At 35.7% G+C, this 8,192-nt stretch overlaps 1 non-coding gene across 1 annotated transcript; it reads left to right on the top strand.

Moving 5' to 3' along the window:
- The first annotated feature begins 6,573 nt into the window (after positions 1-6,573).
- Positions 6,574-6,680, top strand: LOC128284964 (small nucleolar RNA R71). Its single transcript, XR_008275381.1, has one exon. It is a non-coding gene; the product is annotated as a small nucleolar RNA R71 (small nucleolar RNA).
- The last annotated feature ends 1,512 nt before the right edge of the window (positions 6,681-8,192 follow it).

Genomic DNA, 8,192 nt, shown 5'->3' with positions numbered 1-8,192 from the left:
GCTGATTTAGTCAGTCTGTCAACTATTGCCCAGATGGCATTTTTCTTCCCTGGAGTTAACGGCAACCCTGATATAAAATCCATAGTAATCCGATCCCATTTCCATTCAGGAACCATAATAGGTGAAGTAATCCCGAAGGTACTTGGTGTTCAAACTTTCACTTGTTGACAAACTAAGCACTTTGATACAAACTCGAAATATCTCTTTTCATTCCACTCCACCAAGACATTTTCTTTAAGTCATTATACATCTTCGATCTTGCTGGATGAACCGCCAAACAACCATTATGTGCTTCATGCAAAATCTTTTGAATCAACTCATCATTTTTGGTACACAAATCCGATTTTAAACATCAAACAACCATCGAATCGATTCGAAATCGATCCCGCATCAGCTTCACACTGTTTTCTCTTGGCTAGCAAATCTTGATCATTTTTTTGAGCTTCAAAAATCTATTGTAAAAACATCGGTCTTGCTCTTAACTCTGGTAGAATCGAACCGTCATCTGACATTTTCAACTGAGTGTTCATAACTCTCAAAGCAAACAACAACTTTCTGCTTAAAGCATCGGCAACCACATTCGCTTTTCCCGGATGATAATCAATAACAAGCTCGTAATCTTTCAATAACTCTAACCATCTTCACTGTCTCAAATTCAAGTCTTTTTGTGACATCAAGTATTTAAGACTTTTGTGATCGGTATATACTCGGCACTTTTCACCATACAAATAATGTCGCCAAATCTTCAAAGCAAACACCACTGCAGACCAATTCCAAATCGTGAGTAGGATAATTCCTCTCATGAGGTTTTAATCGCCTCAAGCATAAGCCACCACTTTTCCTTCTTGCATGAGTACACACCCCAAACCATTTAGAGAAGCATCACTATACACCACAAATTCTTTACGATTCGGGTTGTATCAACACCGGTGCTTCAGATTAATAACTTTTCAATTCTTCAAACTCTGTTGACATTCTTCCGTCCATTCAAATTTAACATCCTTTCTGAGTAGTCTAGTCATAGGAGCAGCAATTATAGAAAATCCATTTACAAACCGCCGATAATACCCAGCTAGCCCCAAGAAACTCCTAACTTCAATTACATTTTTCGGTGGTTTCCAATCAACAATGGCTGAAATTTTACTAGGATCAACCCGTATACCATCACCTGAAACAATATGACCCAAAAATCCAACTTCCCGGAGCCAAAATTCACTTTTACTAAACTTAGCATACAACTACTTATCTCTCAAAGTTTGCAAAACTATCCTCAAAAGCTCAACATGCTCTGCCTCATCTTTTAAATAAATTAAAATATCATCTATAAACACCACCAGAAATCTGTCCAGGTATGGCCGAAATATGTGATTCATTAAGTCCATAAACACAGCAGGAGCATTTGTCAACCCGAATGGCATAACTAAAAATTCATAATTATCGTACCTTGTTCTAAAAGCAGTTTTAGGCACATCTGACTCTTTCACTGGTAGCTGATAATACCCAGATCTCAAGTCAATCTTTGAAAACCATGTCGCTCCTTTTAGTTGATCAAACAAATTATCAATTCTCGACAATGGATACTTGTTTTTGATTGTCACCTTGTTTAACTGCCGATAATCAACACATAATCTCATAGAACCGTCCTTCTTTTTCACAAATAACACGGGAGCACCCCAAGGTGAAAAATTGGTCTTACAAACCCTTTATTAGTCAACTCTTGCAACTGCGACTTTAATTCTTTCAACTCTGTTGGTGCCATTCTATATGGAGCAATCGAGATCGGGGCTGTTCTTGGTATCAAATCTATACCAAATTCTACTTCCCTGATTGGAGGCAAACCCGACAATTCTTCTGGAAATACATCCGCAAATTCACACACAACTGGCACTAATTCAACTTTCTTTTCAACTTCTTTTGTATTAATTAAATATGCCAAATAAGCTTCATAACCCTTTCTCAAATATCTCTGAGCTGACATCGAAGAAATCATACTAAATATTGCCTCTGATTTGTCTGGTTCAACCCACAAGATTTCACCACTTTTACCTTTTAATTCTATAACCTTTTCTTTGCAATTTACTATAGCATCATGCAATGTCAACCAATCCATACCCAAAATAACATCAAATTCATCAAACGGCAACAACATCAAGTCGGCCGGAAAGTAATGACCCCGAATCATTAAAGGGCATTTCTTGCATACTTTATCAACTATCACACATTTGCCTAGTGGATTCGACAACTCTAATCATAAATTATGTGTTCTCAACAGGTATATTCATACTAGACACCAGTTTCATGCATACATATGAATGAGTAGAACTGGGATCAATCAAAGCAATAACATTAGTATCATAAAGAGAAAATGTACCAGTAATCACATCAGATGAGGAAGCATCTTCACGTGCTTTAATAGCATAAGTTCTAGCCGGAGCTCTTCCTTCAGATCTAACTGCTGCATCTCTGGCTACATTCTTACTATTTGTTTCACTTCCAGCTTTTCTCGGATACCTTCCCCTCGAGTCTCGCACCACTAGCTTTTACATTCGAAATTTTTCTTTCTCACTCTCTCGGCAGTCTCTAATAAAATGATCCGGAGAACCACATCGAAAACATTCATTCGCTCTGCACAGACCAAAATGATTTCTACCACATCGCTGGCACTTGGGTTTAACAAATCTCGTATTTCACACACTAGCCGCAGAAGTAGTCTGAGATTTAGGACCCACATTTCGCTTCTTAAAATTTCCATATGATTGCCCAGCTGAAACTTGGGAACGAGGATTCATATTTCTTGACTTTCTGGTTTGCTGTGAGGGTGCATTACTCATTGGTCTTTTCTTCCAATTTCGTGTTTCAGATTCTACCTTTTTCTTTTCCTTCAGTAATTCTTCAGCCTTGCAAGCTCGATCGACAAGTACCACCATATCTTTTAGTTCAAGGATCCCAACAAATACCTTAATGTCTTTGTTAAGCCCGTCTTCAAATCGTTGGCACATCTTTGAGTCTATAGGAACATATTCCCTAGCATAGTTACTCAATCGAACAAACTCTCTTTCATATTCTGAGACTCTCATATTACCTTGCTTCAGCTCAAGAAACTCTTTACATTTCTGATCAATAAATCTTTCACTAATATATTTCTTCTGAAACTCTTCTTGAAAGAATTCCCAGGTCACCCTCTCTTTCGGTACCACCGAAATCAAAGTCTTCCACCAATTATAGGCTGAATCTCTCAACAAAGATGTAGCACATTTCAAACACTCTTCAAGTGTACAAGATAATTCATCAAATACCCGGATAGAATTTTCAAGCCAGAACTCTGCTTTCTCTGCATCATCATCAATATTTGCTCTAAATTCTTCAGCCCCTTGTTTACGAATTCTATCAACGGGGGTTCTGTGAAATTTTATCATATCCACTCCCTGAGGCATCGGAGGCATAGGTTGAGGAATTGGGGGAGGTGGGGGAGGTCGTACATTTGGGTTCGTACGAACGAACTCCGTGTACCATGCACTCATCATTTGGAGAAAGGCTTCCGATCCTTTTCTCCTCCTCCCCGACCAACAATGAGGGTGGGTTTTCATCGCCACGCCCCTTCAGCCAGTGGCGCATTACTCTCTACTTCATCTGCCACAGCTGGATCGGGATCCATTTACTATATAAAAATCATTTAAAAAGGTCAGAGGTCGTCACACTATCACAATTCATACATATGGCATGTATAGCAAAATCCGTACATACAACACATAGTCCGAGAACCGACTAAACCTACTCTGATACCACCAAATGTAACGCCCCCACACCCGAAACCGTCATTGGAGTCGAGCTTGAGGGGTTATCGAACATAATTTATCAAATTAAGAACTTCAAATCATTTGTTTCTACATTCACAGCTTTCTAGCTACCCGCGTCATAGTTACAAGAAAAATCATATCTCGAGTTACGAAACTCGAAATCAAGATCCGTAAATTTTACCTAAATCTAGACTCATATATATATTTTTTAATTTTTGTCTAGAATTTTTGGTTGGGCCAATTAGTAAAGTTTATTAGTTAAAGTCTCCCCTGTTTCACGGTTCGACTGCTCTGCCCTCTGTGTATTACGAATCAGATATCTATCTATACAGAATTTCAATGACTACAAGGTTTCTTTCTCTTAAACCTAGACTCAATAAGTAATCTGTACATATAAATAATGACTTCTAATTAATTTTTTACAATTTATTATGAATTTTTAAAGTCAAAATAGAGGATCCAGAAATCACTCTAGCCCTGTTTCACAAGGTTTCAAATATCTCATAAAGTATAATTTATATGCCTATTTCTTTTTTATCCATATGAAAATAGACTGATTAAGCTTCAATTTCATAACTTGCTCATCATTTAATTCCATTTATACTATTTTTAGTGATTTTTCAAATTCATGTCATTGCTGCATCAATATTCTGTTTTAAGGCAAATTTCATCTTTTCATGAGTTGTTATGAACTAGATAACCTATTAAACTTCCATGATATTAAACATGATCTAAATTTAACCATCACCATGACTTATCAATATCAAACATTTTCTCAACCAATCATGGCCATATCATAAAATTATTTACACAAAATAAGTATATTGCTATACATGCCATACTTAAGTTTTACAAGCCATTTGCCCGGATGAAAGTCCTTTGGATAGTGTGATCGAACCTTCGACCGTCCCGATTCCCAAGTCGGCTTGTTCAAAACTACAGTAAATAAAGAGGAGGAGTAAGCATAAATGCTTAGTAAGTTCATATGTAAATAACAAGTAACATAACAATACAAATATACCAAACAACTTTAGCATGGTATCACCAAAACATATATCACATTTCTAAACATCATTCATCATCTTACCACCTTATCGTTGTTGTATCTATTTTGAACCCGAGGGTTAAAAACATACCTGTCCAAAGTGTCCATTTCACAACACTTACCAAAACGTCGCTTGCATCTTAAGTGTTCTTCCATTTCACTAGAAATTTCACCCGTTGAACACATCGGAATACAACTCGGATACACGGATAATTTGCACATAAGTGCCTCATATGTAATCAAGAAATCATGTAACCCGCCCCTAAGTGAACTCGGACTCAACTCAACGAGCTTGGGCATTCGCATCCATAAGTGAACTAGGACTCAACTCAACGAGTTCGGATGCCTAGTTACATTTCACGAACTCGGACTCAACTCAACGAGTTCGGACATTCGCATCCATAAGTGAACTGGGACTCAATTCAACGAGTTCGGATGCTCAACCATCCTAGTGACATGTCACTTGTATCCTAATCTATTCCTAAGGTTCAAACAGGATTTTCGTCGAACACATATCCTTGCCATCTTCCGTAAAATACCCAAACCAATACTCAGTAGTACTTTATATTTAACAATTAATACACATAATTTGCATTTTATTCGAAAATAACCACAAAGCATATATTTCATAATAAAAAACAACATATCATATAATTAACATCAATAACTTAAAAATAACAATTATGCTACATTATTTACACATGAACTTACCTTGGTACCAAAATATAAAGATTTTGCAATTTAGTCCACAATCTTTTCTTTTCCTCGATCGCGACTTGAATCTCGTTTCTCTTGATCTATAATGCCAAATTAATCTTATTTAATACATACATTCATCAAAACAGCATTTAATACGAACTTTGGAAAAATTACACTTTTGCCCCTAAACTTTTGCATAATTACACTTTTGCCCCTAGGCTCGGGAATTAAACTTTATTCCTTATTCTTATGTTTTATAACATGCTGATCATTTTTCCCTTCTATGGAAACATCAAATTCTTACTCTAACATATACTTGTGACTATTAGGTATTTTTGCCGATTAAGCCCTTTTACTCGTTTTCACCCAAAACCGAGTAGCACAAGTTGTCTAACATAATTTATAACCCCATATTCTATCATAAAACATCAAAATACACAAATTTCACCTATGGGTATTTTTCCAAATATAAACCCTAGGTTGAATTATTGCTAACATAAGCTTAATCGAGCTATCGGGATTCCAAAAACGTAAAGAACATTAAAAACGGGGCTTGGAATCACTTACTATGGAGCTTGGAAGCTTGAAACAAACCCTAACTATGGATAACCCTTGAAATTTTGGCCTAATGAAGAAGATGGAAAAAAATTGGCTTTTAATTTTGTTTTTAATTCATTTTAATAACTAAATGACCAAAATGCCCTTACTACTAAACTTTCCAAAAATTCCTTCCATGTCCAATTTTTGTCCATAGACTTATAAATTGGTCAAATTGCTATTTAAGGCCTCCTAATTAATATTTCAATGCAATTTTATACTAAAAACTTCTAGAATGCAAATTTTGCAACTTATTCGATTTACTCCCTACTTTCAATTTCAGCACTTTAGGCATAGAATTTCATCACAAAATTTCCACACAATCATGCAATCATATCATATTCATCAAAATAATTATAAAATAATTATTTCTATCTCAGATTTGTGGTCACGAAACCACTATTCCGATTAAGCCCTAATTCAGGATATTACAGTAACCCATGGTGAGGGCACCTTCTTAGTAAGTCCTTGTATCTCTCCTATGCATCCTAAAGTATTTCTAAATCCATCTGCACAAAAGAAGAGATATCATTACGTAACTTAGCCGTTTTAGCTGGCGAAAAATATTTTAGTAAAAATTTTTCGGTCCTTTGTTCCCTAGTAGTTATTGACCCTCATGGTAACGAGTTCAACCACTGTTTAGCTTTGTTCCTCAATGAAAAGGGAAACAACCAAGGACGTATGGCATCATAAAAAATGCCATTAATTTTGAAAGTGTCGCAAAACTCCAAAAAATTTGCCAAGTGAGTGTTTGGATCCTCATCCTGCAAACCATCAAACTGAACAAACTGCTATATCATCTGAATTGTGTTAGGTTTCAGTTCAACATTATTCACAGCAATAGCAGGTCTAACTATACTTGTCTCAGTTCCTGTTAAAGAAGGTTTAGCATAGTCATACATAGTATGTGGAGCAGGATTTTGATTAGCCGGAATTGTAGGAGGTAGTTGATTGCCTTGGTTTTCAACCATCTCTTCGATTGGGGGTTGAGTATCGTCTTCTTGCTCGTTCTCCGTGTATCTTAAGCTTTGCCTTATTTCTCTTTGGTTTCTATGAATTGTGCGATCGATTTCTTTGTCAAAAAGTAATGGTCCTGACGGGTTTCTTCTAGTCATAAACTATAAAAACCTACCAAGAGAAAAAAGAAGTAAAATAAAATTAAATTAAATTGCAAGAAAAATAAATGGCTAAAGTAATAAAAATTTAGCATTCCTAATATTTCAGTTCCCTGAAAACGGTGCCAAAAACTTGATCGCGAGGTTTTTTGATAGGTTTTAAATATTTATAATTACTCATTCTTGAACTAACAATTATCGTGATGTAGGCAGGTGTACCTATCGAACAGTAGTATAGTTTTAGCAAGACTGGATTGTCGAACCCAAAGGAACTAAAAGTACTAGTGATAATTATCTTTTTATTATCTAACCTAAGAATAAAGAGGTTTTTAATTAACTAATTATCTAAACTAAGAACATACAGAGAAAAGAATTGGGGAATTGCTTTTGAGAAAATCGATTGACTTGAGACAATACTTAAGGAAAAATCCACCTGGACTTTACTTGATATTCTGGCTCCGAATCGAATGATTTATTCATTCAACTTGTTCCGTAGAGATCCCTAAGTTATGTTATTATCCCTATTCAAGACTAATAGCATCTAATCCCTAGATTGCATAATCAAGACTTTTCTCTAACTAACACTCTAAGGTTGCATTAACTAGATCTATGGATCCCCTTATTAGGTTTCACCCTAATCCGGCAAAATCTTGTCACCCTATTTCTAGGCAAGCAATCAACTCGGCTTAATTATGATAAATGTACTCTTAAGCAGGGTCTATTCCTCCTCTGAATAAGAGCTTATCTTGAATCAGTATCCTGGGATATCAAAACAAGAATTAAGAACACATAATTAAGAACAAGTTAAATATTTATCATACGATTCAGAAAATAATAACAAGATTCATCTTAGGTTTCATTCCCCTTAGGTATTTAGGGGTTTTAGTTCATAACTAAATAATAAAACATCTCAGAAGAATAAAGAATACAAAACATAAA

Source organism: Gossypium arboreum, chromosome 11, assembly GCF_025698485.1.
Source record: "Gossypium arboreum isolate Shixiya-1 chromosome 11, ASM2569848v2, whole genome shotgun sequence".
NCBI lineage: Eukaryota > Viridiplantae > Streptophyta > Magnoliopsida > Malvales > Malvaceae > Gossypium > Gossypium arboreum.
The sequence above is the reverse complement of the archived record's forward strand: the minus strand, read 5'-3'. Positions and strand labels throughout refer to the sequence as shown.